General features: G+C 40.3%; 1 non-coding gene and 1 pseudogene across 1 annotated transcript; one reads left to right on the top strand and one right to left on the bottom strand.

Moving 5' to 3' along the window:
• Window positions 1-2312: 2312 nt before the first annotated feature.
• LOC118837054 lies at window positions 2313-13911 on the bottom strand (annotated as a pseudogene).
• LOC118840476 lies at window positions 4300-4403 on the top strand. The gene has a single exon (XR_005009668.1). It is a non-coding gene; the product is annotated as a U6 spliceosomal RNA (small nuclear RNA).
• Window positions 13912-18954: the final 5043 nt, after the last annotated feature.

An 18954-nucleotide genomic window follows, 5' to 3' on the forward strand; every position in this document is an offset into this window, starting at 1 on the left:
GCAGAATTCATGATTTCAAAGAAAATCATAAATATGCCTGAATGGTTCAGAACCGCAGGATATAAAGAATTCTCTAAGTAGAAGGCAAAAGAACTAAAGCATTTATTCAAGCTCCAAAGTAGCAGACCCACGGACCAGTGTCCCCAATTCAATATCCTAGCCAAAAGCTTCCAGGCCCAATAAGTCCACCTCACAAAAGTAACCAGGAGGTTACAGAAAAACATTGTGACAGTAAGCCAAATCATATTCGTGCTTCCCCCCAATGCTAGGGCCCTCCGGTAAGAAGACCACCCACTGGCCTCAAGCCCTTGCTCAGCACTCTCTGGTCTGCACGTGGGTCAGTCCTGCTCTCAGCAGCGCCTGCTGCTTTAGCTTCTTCTGCTTCAGCTGCCACTGCTGCTGCTGCCAGTGTTGCTACCGCGGCTGCTTCTCCTGCCTTCACCACGTCTTGATCTCCAAGCTGTGTTCTCTCTTTTTACACAGTCATTAGACATCATCCAATAGACTAGAGCATCATCTGAGCGACCAGAAGTTAGGCAGCTATATTTGCTCTAGAGTTAGCACCTCCTCCTAGGACCTTGAGGGCTTCACGCCTACACCAACTTAGCACCTAATAGCTAGGGGTTTTGGGCCTACTTGAAGATATAATCAGACCTCCCTTCATGGACCCCACCTGGAGCCCCACCTTAAGCCTATTCAAATGTGCAGAGAAAGATCTTCTCGTTTACTGACTGCCTTAACAGTGAATAGCATTTTTCATCATGAGTCCTTTGGGATTGTCTTGAATCACTGTATTGCTGAGAATGGCTAAGTCATTCACAATTCTTTACCATACAATATTGCTATTATTGTGTACAATGTTCTCCTGGTTCTGCTTACTTCACTTTGTATCATTTCATGTAAATCTTTCCAGGTTTTTCTGAAATCAACCTGTTTGTCAGGTCTTATACTACAATAATATTCCATTACAATCATATACCATGACTTGTTTGGCCATTCCCCAATTGATGGGCATCCCCTCAATCTCCAATTCTTAACCACCACAAAAAAGAGCTTCTTTTATCACTTTGAGATACAGACCTAGCAGTGATATTGCTGGATCAAAGGATATATGTAGCATCAAACATCCTCCAGAGCCTAAATCATTATTTCCCAGTAAGTGCATCAAAATATGTGACCGGGACAATCCACAATATCCTGGCCATACATCCCTTTGTGGATTTGAAACCAAGGCATGGAGATAGTTATTTCTTTTGTCCAGAGAGGAGAAACATCTGAGTTATGTGACTATATATCAGTCTGGGTGAGAGTGGAGCACCATCCAATGCAAGCCATGCCAACACAGCCTCAGTCCTGGGCAGCAGCTGTTTCCAGAGCTCTCAGCCTACAGACAATAAGGGGGTTGAGCAACTGGTCAGAAGGCAATTACAGGAGTCTCTTTGCTGGCACTGAGGGCAGGACTCTGTTGCTTTGCCCATACTTGGATCCAGGTTGCAAGTGCTGGGTGGCAGTCCCAGGGTGAGGAGGAGCACTAGCATAGCAGAGCTTGTGGCCACAGTGGAGAGGGAAACCTCCTCACAGTTCCAGGGCAGAAAACAGTGCTTGTGGTCGTTCATACACCAGAGCACAGGCCAGGAGAGTGGTAATTAAATGATACCACCTTGGAATAAATGCAAACTTACAGGTCCCTAGAAGTACCTTTGCAAACAACTGCACAAAATCCCTGAAGCTTGGGACAGTGCCCTCCATGCTGGAAGCAGAGCCCTACTTTAACAAAGAGTTAAAAGTCAAGTAAAAAGCTGGGAAAATTAGCAAACAACAGAAAACAATCTACTCTAGAAAGACTATGGTGACAAGGAAGATCAAAACACACTCAGAAGAGGACAACAAAGTCAAAACTTCTATATCCAAAGCCTCTAAGAAAAATATGAATTGGTCTCAGGCCAGGAAAGAGCTCAAAAAGGATTTTAAAAATCCAGTAAGAGAGGTAGAGGAAAATTTGGGAAGAGAAATGAGAGTGATGCAAGAAAATAATGAAAAACTAGTCAAAAGCTTGGTAAAGAAGACACACATAAAAAAATGTAATAGGAGAGGTTGGGAAAAATTAGGAAAAAAAATAAGAGCAATCCAAGAAAATTATGAAAAGAAAGTCAACCAATTCGAAAAAGAGATAAAAAAACTTAAAGAAGAAAATAACTCCTGACTTTTTTTTCTATAGAAGAGTATATGGCCAGGAATAAAAAATGAGGATTTTGTTTTTTATCAGGCAAGGGAAGAGCTGAGTATAGTTGCATCCATCAAGAAGTCTTGTATCATAGCTGATACAGCGAGGCCATCTTGCTGTGCTTTCTCTCACTGCACCTGGCACCTTTTTCCTTTGTGCAAACCGCCAACAACACAAAGGCAACAGTAATAATACCAGCACAAGGGAGAGCAACAAGGATTCCATACCTCCGTGTGGCTTCTGGAACAGGACCTGGAAGAGACATCCTTGATGAGGGTAATAGCACACATTTTTAGAACACTTTCAGGGGGACAAAGCATTTTCCTCACAACCAGCCTGAGGTGTAGGCCATATAAGTCCTATTGTCCCTGTTTTACAGAAGTGGAAACTGAGACTCAGGAAGCACAAGGGCCTTGCCTATGGCCACAAAGATGGTAAGTCACAGACCTGTGCCTCTATGACAGGTCTCTCCTGACTCTCAGAAGACTCGGAAGACTTTCTACTCTATCACTCTTTTGGATCCAGGGTGAGGAGTGAAGACTAAGTGAAATCTTGACTCCTACAAGGACACTAAAGGGAGGATCTTGGAGCTTTCTTATGGTATCAGGACACTGACTAAGCACCATTTCATACACCTTTAAGGTAAGGAAGAAAGTAGGAGCTCCCTTAGATTCATGTGCTCTTAAAACTGGGAGGGGACTAGAGATAATTGTGTCCAATGCCATCATTGGGTATATGTGGAAACTGAGGCTATTTCCAACAAGGATCTTGGCTCCAGCCCCAGATGCCTCTTGATTAGGACTGTCACTACTTACCCAAGGGGACAGAGATGCTTTGGTTCCTTGCTTCATGTTCCACATGGCAAGTGTAATTCAACTCTTCATGGTGGACATGTATGGACACCCAGGTCTGGTAGGTGCCATCCCCACTAGGCTGGATGAGTCCTCCTCCCTGGTCCCTTTGGTTCAGTGGGTACCCATCCTGCAGCCAGGTCATCTTGATGCCCCGAGGGAAAAAGTTGTGAGCCCAACATCTCAGAGTGACCTCCCCCTCTCGGTTCTTGTTTTGAGTCACACTCAGCAAAGGGAACACTGTGAAAAAGAGATCAAAATGAAGGAAGAGGAGAAGGTACAGCCTCTCTACTACCCACCACTACCAGCAACAGCAATAACTTGTAGTCCAGGGCAGACCTGGACAACTTGGCAGTAGGTAGAGGCCAAAATTAAAATAGGCTAAACTTCTCTGGGCCCCAGATAGGTTAGAGTAGAGACAGACTGATGATGGTTGGTTGCCTCGGGTCATGTGACAAATAGGAGAGAGTGCATGCACAGTGGCAATGCTACATTTTTCACAACCTCCAGAAATCCTTTGCTGGGACCCAAGCAGCCCATGGGCCATATGTTGTGTAAGCCTGGTATAGGGCATATAGAAACTCTAGCACTTGAGCATCTAGGCTCCCCAGAATAAGAGTATGTGAGCTATGCCCATAGTAGTCCCTAAGGAGATTAGCCCATGCATGATAGCAGTCTATCTGCAGACAAAGGTAAGAATGATTTCCTACCCTATATACAGGAAGGGAGAAAGATCAGGCAGGAGATCAGGGGCAAAGGAAGAGGTTTTCAAGAGAGTTGGGTGTGAGGGCTACTTTCCTAGGTCAGTACCTGCTTTTTTCTCCTTCCAAACTTTCAGATAACTCCAAAGTTGATCACAATAGTCTCCTTCCACTTTTGCTTTCTGCATCTTCCTTTCTCTTAGCTCTGCCTCAGAGGCATTCTTTAGACTGCCAGCAGCAGAGTGGGCGGTTTCCCAGGTGAGTGTCTCAGGTTGGAAGATGAGGAAGTCCTCTCCATCATAGCCATATCTCCAAAATCCTCTGCGGTTGCCATCTTCATGGAGTTCACAGCCAAGTGTCTCCTGGAAGGTGTGAGAACCTGACCCCCACCTCCAACCCCAGGCTGGTCATGGTTCTGTTCTCCCTCTTTACCTAATTGGAAGAATCTTTCCCCAGGCTCCTTTCTGTCCTCCCCTCAACAGATCCCCAGATCCCACATACTTCCTTACAAAGGGATGAGAAAGTGCTCACTTTGGCAGCACATATACTAAAATTGGAATGATACAGAGACTAGCATGGTCCCTGCGCAAGGATGACACACAAATTCGTGAAGCATTCCATATTTTTGAAACTGGGCATAAACCAGTATCTTACACCATATACCAAAATAAAGTCAAAATGGGTTCATGATTTAGGAATAAAGGCTGATACTATAAGCAATTTGGGAGAGCAAGGAATAGTTTACCTATCAGATTTATGGGAAAGGAAAGAATTCATGACACAACAAGAGATAAAGAGCATTACAAAATGCAAAATGGATAATTTTGACTATGTTAAATTGAAAAGTTTTTGGATAAACAAAGCCAATGCAACAGAGATTTGGCAGGAAGCAGAAAATTGGGAGAAAATCTTTACAACTAGTGTCTCTGATAAAGTCCTCATATCTAAAATATACAGGGAACTGAGCCAAATTTATAGGAATACAAGTCATTCCCCAATTGAGAAATGGTCAAAGGATATGAACAGGCAGTTTTCAGAGGAAAAATTAAAGATATCTATAGGCATATGAAAAAATGCTCTAAGTCACTATTGATCAGAGAAATGCAAATCAAAACAACTCTTGTAGGTACCATGTCTCTCCTGTCAGATTGGCTAACATGACAAAACAGGAAAATAATAAATGCTGGAGAGGATGTGGGAAAATTGGAACATTGTTACATTGTTGGTGGAGTTGGGAACAGATCCAGCCATTCTGGAGAGCAATTTGGAACTATGCCCAAAGGGCTAAAAAAATGTGCCCAGTCTTTGACCTAGCAATATCACTTCTAAGGCTGTATCCTAAAGAAATCACACAAGGGGGAAAAGGACCTGTATGTACAAAAATGTTTATAGCAGCTCTTTTTGTGGTAGCAAAAAATTGGAAATCAAGGGGACGTCCATCAATTGGGGAGTGGCTGAACAAGTTGTGGTATATGAATGTAATAGAATATTATCATGCTATGAGAAATGGGGAAGATACAGAATTCATAATAACCTGGAAAGAACTACATGATTTGATGCTCAGTGAGAGGAGCAGAACCAGAACATTGTATACAACCACAGACATATTGATTCTGTGATGACTAACTTTGATAGATTTGGCTCTTCTTAGCAATACAAGGTTCAAAGACAGCCCCAAAGGTCTCATGATGGAAAGAGCTATCTACATCCAGATAAAGAACTATGAAGTATGAATACATATTGAAGGAAACTATCTGTTCTCTGTCTCTCTCTCTCTCTCTCTCTCTCTCTCTCCATATATATATATATATATATATATATATATATATATATATATATATATATATATATATACACACATATATATTTACATATTTGGTTTTGTTTCTTCTTTCTCATGATTCACTCCATTGATCATGGTTCTTCTTTACAACTTGACTCTTGTGTAAATATGTTTAATGTGAAGGTACATGTAAAACATATATTGGATTCAAATTCGGAATTCAAAAACCTGCGTTGAACTGAGTGTTGTAAACTAAAAATAGAAAAATTAAATATAAAAAAAAAACAAAGGATTGTGAAAAGTAGAGCACCTCTCCCCATCCTGATAGGATCAAAGATTGAGAACTAGAAGGGATCTCCCTAATTATACAAGGAGGAAATTGAGGCCCAGGAAGGCTAAATAACTTGCCCAGGGTGATACAAGTACTAAGGGACAGAGCTGGAGATTCAAATCCTGCTCCTCTGACTCCCAATTCAGCAGCCTCTCCACTACCCTACCCAATCTCTAGGTAGGGTGACACCCACACACTCATCCAGCCTCTGTCCTAAGCCCCAAACTTACCAGCGTTTAAGTTACTCTGGTCTATGACTTTTTTCAGTTTTATTCTGAACTCCTGTCCAGTCTCCTTCAGATTATTGTTCTCTTTCTTCCAAGTGTCTGTTTCCAGAAGTCTATCCAACCAAGTGCCCCGAGGCTCTGGCCTCTGGCTCTTACTGTCATACTGAAGGAATAATTCACCATCTAGGTAGCCTTGGGCTGAATATGAGGGCAATTCTTTACCAGAATTGAACACGGCAAAGAAGTTGTATTGAAGACTATGAGATCCTGAGAGAGAAAGAAAAGAGCAGAGTAGAAATAAATGGCTGACTAGGAGACTGAAGTCACTCTCCCCATATCCCTCTTCCCTTTGCTCTATCCAAGAAAATGTCTTCACCAAGCTGACCTGCAGTCCTCCCTCTTCCACAATGAAGAAATACACTAAAAATATATGCACCAAGTGGTATAGCATCCAAATTCTTAGAGGAGAAGTTAAGGGAGTTACAGGAAGAAATAGATAGCAAAACTGTTTTAGTGGGGGACCTCAACCTCCCCTCTCTGAACTTCATAAATCTAACCTCAAAATAAACAAGAAAGAAGTTAAGGAGGTGAATAAAATTTTAGAAAAGGTACATATGATAGACCTCTGCAGAAAATTGAATGAGGACAGAAAGGAATATACCATTTTCTCAGTAGTACATGGCACATACACAAAAACTGACCATGTACTAGGGCATAAAAACTTCATAATTCGATGCAGAAAGGCAGAAATATTAAATGCATCCTTTTCATATCATGATGCAATAAAAATTATATGTAATAAAGGGCTACGGAAAGACAGACTGAAAATCAATTGGAAACTAAATAATCTAATCCTAAAGAATGAGTAGGTCAAACAACAAATCATAGAAACAATCAATAACTTCATTCAAGAGAATGACAATAATGAGACAACATAACAAAACTTATGGGATGCAGCAAAAGCAGTTCTTAGGGGAAGTTTTATATCTCTGAATAGTTACATGAATAAAATAGAGAAAGAGGAGATCAATGAATTGGGCATGCAACTGAAAAAGCCAGGAAAAGAACAAATTGAAAATTCTCAATTAAATTCCAAATTAGAAATACTGAAGGAGAGATTAATAAAATTAAAATTGACAACTATTCAACTAATAAATAAAACTAAGAGCTGATTTTATGAAAAAACCAATAAAATTGATAAACCTTTGGTTAATTTGGTTAAAAAAAAAGAAGACAACCAAATTACCAGTATCAAAAATGAAAAGGGTGAATTCACCTCCAATGAAGAGGAAATTAAAACAATAATTAGGAATTATTTTGCACAATTATATTTTCATAAATTTGATAATCTTAGGGAAATGGACGAATATTTACAAAAATATAAATTGTCCATATTAACAGAAGAGGAAATAAAATACTTAAATAACCCCACCTCAGAAAAAGAAATTGAACAAGTCATCAATGAATTCCCTAGGAAAAAATCTCCAGGGCCAGACGAATTTACATGTGAATTCTACCAAACATTCAAAGAACAATTAATTCCCATACTATATAGACTATTTAGGAAAATTGGTGAAGTCCTACCAAATTCTTTCTGTGATACAAATATGATACTGATGTCTAAATCAGGAAGAGCCAAAACAGCAAAAGAAAATTATAGGCCCATTTCCCTAATGAATATTGATAAAAAATTTTTAAATAAAATATTAGCCAAAAGATTGCACCAACTTATAACGAGAATTATACAATTTGATCAGGTAGGAGCTATACCAGGAATGCAGGGCTGGTTCAATATTAGGAAAACTATCAGCATAATTGATCATATCAACAACAAAACTAACAGAAACCATATGATTATCCAATAGATGCAGAAAAAGTTTTTGACAAAATACAACACCCACTCCTATTGAAAACACTGGAGAGCATAGGAATAAATGGAGCCTTCCTTAAAATAAATAGTATCTACCTAAAACCATCAGCAAGCACTATATATAATACGGATAAGTTAGATGCATTTCCAATACAATTAGAGATGAAACAAAGTTGTCCATTATCACCACTGTTATTCAATATGGTATTAGAAATAAATGTTTGGGGGCGGAGCCAAGATGGCAGCTGGAAAGCAGGGACTTGCTTAAGCTCTCCCCCCAAATCCCTCCAAACACCTGTAAAAAATGGTTTTGAACAAATTCTAGAGAGGCAGAACCCATGAAATAGCAGAGGAAAACAGGTCTCCAGCCCAGGGGAGCCTGGATGGTCACTGGGAAGGGTCTATTACATGGTGCTTGGAGCAGAGAGCAGCCCAGCATGGACCTCCCCAGGACAGACCAGACCTGGAGTCAGCCAGCCAGAACAGGCCTTGGGGCCATGAATCAGTGAGCTGTGGCAGTTACCAGAATTCTCAACCCACAAATGCCAAAGAGCAGGTTAGGGGGAAACTGCTGGATAGTGTTCAGAGCAGTCCGGGCACCAGCCCTGGGGGTGGGAGGAGGTCATGCAGCAGTGACGGTGGCAGCAGCAGGAAACTCCTGAGGCTGCTTCCAGAGCTACACCATCAGCTGCTTCTTAAGTCCCTGGCTCACACGGTGGGAGGAATCTAGCAGCAGATCAGAGCCGGGGTGTAAGGAGCACTTTGTGGGCACAAAGGCAGATTCTCTTGCTTTGCCCTGCTTGCATCTGTATTGTGGCGCTGTTTGGTGGTTCTTGGGGGAGGAGGAGCTCTGTGATGACAGATCCTGGGGTGACGGTGGAGTAGAAATAGCTCTAAAAACATCAGTGCTTGGACCCTAAAGCTTGGGACAAAGTACTCTCTACTCTAAAGCACTCATATCCTGACAAAAAAGCTCAAGGGTCAAGTAGTTGGCTGGGAACATGAACAGGCAGGGAAACGAACTCAGATTCAAACTCAGACTCAAACTCAAACTCTAGATTCCTTGTTTGGTGACAAAAGAAGATCAAAACATACAGCCAGAAGAAGTCAACAAAGTCAAAGAGCCTACATCAAAAACTTCCAAGAAAAATATGAATTAGTCTCAGGCCATGGAAGACCTCAAAAAGGATTTGGAAAAGCAAGTTAGAGAAGTAGAGGAAAAATTGGGAAGAGAATTGAGAATGATGCAAGAAGACCATGAAAAACAAGTCAATGACTTGCTAAAAGAGACCCAAAAAAATACTGAAGAAAATAATACCTTAAAGAATAGACTAACCCAAATGTCAAAAGAGCTCCAAAAAGCCAATGAGGAGAAGAATGCCTTGAAAGGCAGAATTACCCAAATGGAAAAGGAGGTCCAAAAGACCACTGAAGAAAATACCACCTTAAAAATTAGATTGGAGCAAGTGGAAGCTAGTGACTTTATGAGAAATCAAGATATTATCAAACAGAAGCAAAGGAATGAAAAAAAATGGAAGACAATGTGAAATATCTCACTGGAAAAACCACTGACCTGGAAAATAGATCCAGAAGAGATAATTTAAAAATTATTGGAGCACCAGAAAGCCATGATCAAAAAAAGAGCCTAGACATCATCTTTCAAGAAATTACCAAAGAAAACTGCCCTGATATTCTAGAACCAGAGGATAAAATAGAAATTGAAAGAATCCACCAATCACCTCTTGAAAAAGATCCCAAAAAGAAAACTCCTAGGAATATTGTTGCCAAATTCCACAGTTTCCAGGTCAAGGAGAAAATAATGCAAGCAGCCAGAAAGAAATAATTTGAATATTGTGGAAACACAATCAGGATAACACAAGATCTAGCAGCTTCTACATTAAAGGATCAAAAGGCTTGGAATATGATATTCTGGAGGTCAATGGAGCTAGGATTAAAACCAAGAATCACCTACCCAACAAAACTGAGTATAATGATTCAAGGCAAAATATGGATTTTCAATAAAATAGAGGACTTTCAAGCTTTCTCAATGAAAAGACCAGAGTTGAATAGAAAATTTGACTTTCAAATACAAGAGTCAAGTGAAGCATGAAAAGATAAACAAGAAAGAGAATTCATAAGGGACTTACTAAAGTTGAACTGTTATGTTTACATTCCTGCATGGAAAGATGATGTGTATAATTCATGAGACCTTTCTCAGTATTAGGGGAGTTCAAGGGAATATAGACAGAGGACACAGGATGAATTGAATATGAAGGGATGATATCTAAAAAAATGAAATAAATTTAAGGGCTGAGAGAGTAATATATTGAGAGAAGGAGAAAGGGAGAGATTAAACGGGGTAAATTATCCCAGATAAAAGTGGCAAGAAAAAGCAGTTCTGTTGGAAGGGAAGGGGGGCAGGTGAGGGGGAATGAGTGAATCTTACTCTCTTCAGATTCAACTTGAGGAGGGAATAACATACGCACTCAATCGTGTATCTTACTCCACAGGAAAATAAGGGGAAGGGGATTAAAAAAGGTGGGATGATAGAAGGGAGGGCAGACAGGGGGAGGAGGTAATCAAAAGCAAACACTTTTGAAAAGGGACAGGGTCAAGGGAGAAAACTGAATAAAGGGGGACAAAATAGGATGGAGTGAAATATAGTTAGTCTTTCACAACATGAGTATTGTGGAAGTGTTTTACATAATGATACATGTGTGATCTATGTTGAATTGCTTCCCTTCTTAGGGAGGGTGGGTGGGAAGGGAAGAGGGGAGAGAATTTGGAACTCAAAGTTTTAAAAGCAGATGCTTAAAAAAAAGTTGTTTTTTGCATACAGCTGGGAAACAAGATATATAGGGAATGGGGCATAGAAATCTATCCTGCCCTACAAGAAAGGGGAAAGAGGATGGGAGGGGAGTGGTGTGACAGAAGGGAGGGCTGACTGGGGAACAAGGCAATCAGAATATATGCCATATTTGAATGGGTGGGAGGGTAGAAATGGGGAGAAAATTTGTAACTCAAAATCTTGTGGAAATCAATATTGAAAACTAAAATATTAAATAAAAATGATAAAAGAAAAAAAGAAAAGAACTAAATGTTAGCTTTATCAATAAGAGAAGAAAAATAAATTGAAGGAATTAGAATAGTCAAAGAAGAAATTAAATTATCACTCTTTGCAGATGATATGATGACATACTTAGAGAATCCAGTAAAAAAAAAAACTACTTGAAAAAACAAACAACTTTAGCAGAGTTGCAGGATATAAAATAAACCCACATAAATGATCTGCATTTCCATATATCACTAACAAATAGCAAGAAATAGAAAGAGAAATTCCATTTAAAGTTAATGTAGACATTACAGAGAGTCTACCTGCCAGAACAAATCCAGTCACTATATATGAACACAGTTACAAAATACTTACCACACACACAAAATCAGAACTAAATAATTAGAAAAACATCAGTTGCTCATGGATAAACCAAGTTAGTATAATAAAAATGACAATTCTACCTAAATTAGTTTACTTATTCAATGCCATACCAATAAAACTACCAAAAAATAATTTTATAGAGCTAGAAAAAATATCAAAATTCATATAGAAGAACAAAAGGTCCATAATATCAAGGGAATTAATGAAAAGAAATGCTAAGGAAGGTGGCCTAGTCATACCAGATATTAAATTGTATTATAAAGCAGCTATCATCAAAACCACTTGGTACTGGCTAAGAAATGGAGGGGTAGATCAATGGAATAGATTAAGTACACAAGACACAGTAGTCAATGATTCTACCAATCTACCGTTTGATAAACACAAAGACCCTAGTTTCTGTGATAAGAACTCACTGCTTGACAAAAACTGCTGGAAAAACTGGAAAATGGCATGGGAGAAACTAGGCACAGACCAACATCTGACACCATATACCAGAATAAAGAACAAATGGGTACACAACCTAGGTATAAAGGCTGGTACTATAAACAAATCAGGGGAGCAAGGAATAGTTTATCTGTCAGATTTATGGGGAATGGAGGAATTTGTGACCAAACAAAAGATGGGAAACATCATAAAACGTAAAATGGATAATTTTGATTACATTAAATTGAAAAGTTTTTGCACAAACAAAGCCAATGCAACCAAGATTAGGAGGGAAGCAGAAAACTGTGAAAGAATTTTTACAACTACTATCTCTAATAACATATAGAGAACTGAGTCAAATTTACAAGAATACAATTCATTCCCCAATTGATAAACGTCAAAGGATATGAACAGGCAGTTTTCAGAGGAAGAAATTAAGGCTATCTATAGGCATATGAAAAAATGCTCTAAATCACTACTGATTAGAGAGATGCAAATCAAAACAACTCTAAGGTACCATATCACACCTATCAGATTGCTTAACATGACCAAATAGGAAAATGATAAATGTTGGAGAAGATGTGGGAAAGTTGGAATACTAATTCATTATTGGTGGAGTTCTGAGCTGATCCAACCATTCTGGAGAGCAATTTGGAACTGTGTCCAAAGGGCAATAAAAATATGCATACCCTTTGACTTAGCAATATCACTTCTAGGGCTGTAACCCAAAGAGATCATAAAAATGGGGAAAGGACCGCATGTACAAAAATATTTATAGAAGCTCTTTTTGTTGTGGCCAAGAACTGGAAATCAAAGGGATGCCCATCAATTGGGGAATGGCTAAACAAGTTGTAGTATGTGAATGTAATGGAATACTATTCTGCTATAAGAAATGATGAACAGGCAGACTACAGAAAAACCTAGAAAGACTTATATGAAGTGATGCTGAGTGAAGTGAGCAAAACCAGGAGAACATTGTACACAGTAACAGCCACAGTGTGCAAGGGCTGATTTTGATAGACTTAGCCCTTCTCAGCAAGTCAAGGATCTAAAACTTTTCCAAAGGACTCATGATAGAAAATGCCATCTGCATCCAGAGAAAAAACTATGGAGTCGGAATGCAGAGCGAAGCAGACTCTTTTCCCTTTGGTTTTGTTTGCTTTCTCATGGTTTCTCCCATTCATGTGCAACATGACTAATGTGAAAATATGGTTAATAGGAATGTATGTGTAGAACCTATGTCAGATTGCCTGCCATCTTGGGGAGAGAGGAAAGAGGGAGGAGGAGAAAAATTTAAAACTTATGGAAGTGAATGTTGAAAACTGAAAATAAATAATTTAAATTCATCCCCAACCCCACAAGTGAAGGTTGTATGTATGAAAGTGGAATTAATCATGGTTGCCATCAGGTGAGAAGAGAAAGTTCCTGTGTTTAGACCAAAGTCGGTTTCTACCCAAATCACTTAATCTCTCTGAGCCTCAGTTTCTTCTGCTGGAAAATAAGCATATCTTTCCCTTTCCAGAAAAACATAATACAGAGACCACAAGGCTGGTTCTCTGGAGAATGGATGGTCAAGCATCAGATGAAAAGATGGAGAGAATGGGCAGAAGTAAACAGTAAGACCACTTTCTACCCAATGACCATCCTGCTTCCTATGCTGTGTTACCTCCCAGGGAGGGGGAGGAAGCAAAGGGATTTATATAAAAAGAGAATTGAGAATGGTTCTGTTCAACTTAGTGGAGAGAGACAATCCCTATGCCACTCAGACTAGAGACCCCATCCAACTAACAACCGAAATGAAGGCTCATTCCTCAAATACATAGGGAACAGAGCCAAAGTTATAAGAACAAGAGCCATTGCCCAATTGATAAGTGTTTGAGGATATTAACAGTCGGTTTTCAGAGAAAATGCAAAGCTATCAATAGTCATATGAAAAACAAGTTCTAAATCACTAATAATTGGAGAAATGCAAATCTGGTTTTCTCATCCCTGGCCACCCTCTCCAGTTCTGGTGCACTCATTATCTCATGCCCTTGTCCTCTTTCCACCCACCTCCAGCCAACATCTGGCCAGAAGGAGGAGCCACTGCCAATTTCAGCCCTTCTCAACTCCTAGCTCCACTCAGCAGCTCCCTCCTCTTGTGACAGCCACTCCCTAGTGCCAGGCCCCAAGTCCCTAAACCACACCACCTCCCTGATCTCTTCTGCAAATGACTGTATTATTTTGTGTTCCACTACTTTGTAAACAGAAATTTTAAAATTCCTTGTACACCCAGCACCTAATATGTGCTGCTTGGGGAATGACTGATATTTAATCTAATTTCGCAAATCTGAAACTCTAAGTAAAGGCTCTGAGGTGGGGATAGCTAGCATTTACAGTGTTTTAAGTTTTGCAAAGCATTTTACCAACACTTCATTTTACCCTCACAATGATCTCGTGGGATAGATGCTATTATCATCATCCCCATTTTACAGATGGGGAAACTTTGAAACTTTGGAAACTTAAGGGACTTTCCCAGTGTGTGGGATGAAAGACCCTCACCAATTAAAAGTTAATAAGGAGCCATCTCAGGGTGGGAACAGAAATAAATTTTATTCAATTCTCGAGAATTGAGCATCCCCACTAGACCGAATCCAGCAAGGGAAGCGCTTTACAAGAGGCTAGGCACCCATAATTATACCTAACACAAGAGAATTCCCACCCACCTCTGACCCTTCTCACCATTGGCTGGGAGGTGGGCTTACAATCTGAGCACAAAAGCTAGAAAAAGAACTGGGAAACTGAGGCACAGAAACTCCAATTCCCATTCCCTTAGTTAATGATTACAACTGAGGTGACATTTATAAATCTAAAGAAGGAGAATAGGATAAGGGGAGGGGGAGTCCCTCTCCATTCTTTACAGTAGAGAAAAACAGGTCATTATGATCCTGTTCTTACTAAGCAAATCTTTAAACCAGAATCAGAAGAAAGAACAAAAAGTTTCAGGGTAAACTTCCCCAGAGGCTGAGCCATCAGACTCTCACAGCCTCAGAATTTTTTTTTCATTTTCCTATTTCTTAATTTTTAAACATTTCTTAGTATAGATATAGATATATATTTATACATATCTTCTCTGTGAACTCTTCACATTTTATTTACCTCACACACCAGGGTCACACAGTCACTAATTGTGTGAGTAAGGTCTTAAACTCAGGACTTCCTGACTAGCCTTCTATCCACTGTGCCAGGTAGCTGACAGAGCAAAGCATCCATAAGCAATCAACATTTATTGGCACCTGCTCTGAGCCAGACAAAGCAGGTTTGTTCCATCTTTCCTGCCCAGAGACCTCCCTCCATCTATATCCTGCTTGGGCTCGAACTCCACTCAGGTGCAGCCTGTGCAGTCTCTCCTTCCTCCCCAGAACAGTGTGCCCATCACCGCTGTGGCAGAGCGAAGAGCGCTCCCCTACGGCAGGAAGCTTCAAATTCCACAGGCACCCATGGCCACCTACAGCAGCCTTCTCCCCTTCCCCAAGGTCCAGGGTCAGCTGGGTAGTGCCAGGCCCAATGGCTGACCCTATTTAAAAGTTCTCAACTTCTCTCTTTAGCTAAGTAAGGTAGCAAGCAGTGCTAGAACAGCTCCCCAGGAAAAGCCAACTTGAGCAGCACTCTTGGCTGGACTAAGGCATTTGCCCGGAGGGGGGGGGGAGAGGGAGGAGGACAATCTATTTCGAGATGTGCGAGGATGGGGGTGGGGGTAAAAGAAAAGAAAACAGGAAAGAAATTAATAGATGAAACCTAGATGGGGGAAGAAGGGTGAAGCTGGGGGTGCTAGATGGCTCTTTTTCTTTTTCCACTTTTGTTTCCAAACTAGTAAGAAGCAAGGCAAGGAGGAAGGAGGGGGCGGGAGAGGGGGAGATTTGGTAAATGCGAATGGACGGGGTTGGAGGGAGGGGGGCGAGAAGCTGTAGGTACCCTAAGGAGGAGGGAAGGGCACTGGAGACTACACATAAGACTGGGCAGGTGAGGAAAGGGACAAATAGATGCCCTAGTGGGAAATGGGACACAAGTACTGATGAGGGCACAGTCTCTGGGAACCCCCTTGAACCTGGAGTACAGTCTCTGGGAGTCCCCTTGAACTCTCCTAGAGTCTTCCAGCTAGATCTGGCCTTCCCCTAAGGCCATGGGCCTTGCATTATCATTGGGCCCAAGTCTCTGCCTAACCTAGACCTCTGTTATCCAGCAGTTTACCACTCTTAACCCTGATCAAAATATCTATACCCTAGCTCTGTTACCCCAGCCCTCTATTGTCTGTATGTCTCCATGTAGCCTTCAGCTATTTCCCACGGTGGAGTCTGACCTTATCTCAGTTCCATCAAGCTCCTCCTTAGACTCCTCCTCAAGTCCCTCCCTAAACCCCTCCTCTAGTCACCCCAGACCACCCCTCAATCCCTCCCACAATCTTTATGTATATAATCTCCACCTTGCCTCCATGAAGGCGCTCAGATTCAAACTAGCTCAGTAGATTGAATCTGGCCGGCTTGTGGAAACAGGCGTCACAAAGGGTGGGATTTCTTAAGACAACCCATTATGGCAAACCCTTAATAAACTTTATCTTTTCCCTTGACTCAGAAAGCTTGAGTCGAAATCTTTCCAGGACCCAGCGTGGGTACTTTGGGTTGTCCAGCACCTCTCAACCCCAAACCTCTTCAGTACCTCCGGAAGAACTCAGAAGCGAAGGGATTAAACAAGTCTGAATGGACTCACTCCTAGCGATGGAAGCTCATTCCTATAAAGCAGAGGACTGTGGGGGAGGGGGGGGTCTAGTTCCACATGGCAAGTGTAATTCAGCTCTTCATGGTGGACATGTATGGACACCCAGGTCTGGTAGGTGCCATCCCCACTAGGCGGTCGCGGAGAAAGAGCAGGGAGGGAGGAAGGGCGGAGGGAGGAGGGGCGCGGGGACAGAATCGCGAGCTCATCGGCTTTAGCGGAGAGCAGCAGGCACAGCGTGAAGAGGAAGCTTTGAATGTACCACGGGAGTCCTGCCGAGGCCATCTTTTCCTGTGCCAAAGCACCTAAGTGCCAGGGGGCTGCTGAATCCTTCCCCAGAAAAGGAACCCGCCAGCTGACTGCTCTCGTCTCACTGCAAGTTGAGTCAAACTCGGTAGCTCCTCCCTCCTAGGGGATAGATAATGTTGGGTCGCGGTCCCAGCCTATGTGTGTCCCCGGGCTCTGTGTGTGTGTATGCATGAAAGTATTACCTATTATGGAACTGTAGAAGGGGACCGAGATATCCTCTAAGTCTAGTGATAAGATGTTAGTGATTTTACAAAGTATAGATTCAAAGCAAACAATTATAAAGTACAACATGCACCCATGTTTATTGTTGGAATAACTTTAAAATAGCACTCTACTTGAATCATTTATCTTGCTGTTATAACATTTGTGAACTCTGAAAGCTTTTGTATTTTACTGGTGATTAGTATTTTGTTAAACGTCAGCCATTACTTTTTGACTGGATGTTTACTGTTTTTGATGTTTGGACCTAACTAGGGATTAGTTATAAAACTGATTTAATGTAGTACAAGAAATGTTACTTGTAGGGGGAGTGGTTTAATTACAACTAATAAAACATTAATGTTTTCAGAAATTGAAATGAATCTTGAGACAGAAAAAAAGAAAAGACTAATAAAATTGCTAACTTCTTATATAATATGATTAAAAAGAAGGGAAAAGAAAATTCAGTCAATAAAATAGCAAATGGACAGTGTGAAATCACAGCAAAACCAGAAGAAATAAAAAGAATAATCAGAATGGATTGCACACAGTTATAGGCTAACAAAACTCCGAAGATTAAAGAAATAGAAGTATGCCTTCAAAAATCCAAAAATGCAAGCTATCAAAAAACCAGAGAGAGAGAGATCTTAAATAGCCCAATATCAAAAGAGGAAATGCATCTAAGTAAAAAGGAAATACAAAAGACAAATACTCCTAGTCCTGATGGATTGGAGACTTTTATCATATTTTTTTTTAAAAATAGTACCTATGCTTCACAAATTATTCTCAAAAAATGAGAAAGAGATATAAGATATCTTTTATGACATAAATATAGTCCTAATATCTAAACTAGGGAAAGGTAAAACACAGAAAGAAAAGAAGCCAATATCATTAATGGAATTGACTCAAAATTTTTAAATAAAATCCTAACAGAATACAGTGATTTATCTGAGCAATCATATATAATAATCAAATGGGATATTTAACAGGGAAGCAAAGATGATTGATCATTAGGAAAACAAAGAATATAATTAATTATACAAAAAGCCAAAACATCCAAATCCACATGATGAACTCAATAGGTGCAGAAAAAGACATTGACAAGGGAAAACACTTTTATGCCCCTCACCCCCAAAAAACCCCCAAACCCAACAAATTATGGGAATAGAGGCAACTTTTAATATTATAAAAAGTATATATATTCAAAAGCAAGCTCCATATGCAATAAGAATATACTAGAACCTTTTCCGATAAATACAAGAATGAAGCAAAGTGGTCCACTTCCCCCACTATTGTTTGATACAGTTATAGAAATGCTAGCAACAACAATAAGATGAGAAAAAATTAAAGGCATCAAGACAGGTAAAGGGAATAAAACTATCCCAATCTGCTGATGACATGACAAATTTACTAGAAAAATCCTAGGGAATCATCAAAGGTGCTGAGTCAATAGCTTCAGGTGATGCAGGTTACAAAATAAATCCTCGAAAATCAACAACCTTTCTGTATAATAATAACAAACACACAAGAAGCAATAACAGAAAAGAAATCCCATTCCAAATAATTACAAAATGCATAAAATACCTTGGGATTAAGCTACCAAGGATGCAAAAAACTTGTCAACCAATCCACCAATCACTAAACATTTGTTAAGAAGTTACTATGGACCAGTCACTGTGCTAGGGACACAAAAAGAGTTGAAAGGCATTCTCTGCATATTAATAAACTAAGGTAGCATCAGTAGGAAGAGGGAAGCAGAAGAGAAGAAATGGGTAACAAAGAAGTTAAGGAAAGGCATGAATTACAGAGTGATAGTTCTTAGAGGACCACAAGCCCCAACACAGGCTAG

The sequence above is a fragment of the Trichosurus vulpecula genome, chromosome 2 (genome assembly GCF_011100635.1).
Source record: "Trichosurus vulpecula isolate mTriVul1 chromosome 2, mTriVul1.pri, whole genome shotgun sequence".
NCBI classification, from domain to species: domain Eukaryota; kingdom Metazoa; phylum Chordata; class Mammalia; order Diprotodontia; family Phalangeridae; genus Trichosurus; species Trichosurus vulpecula.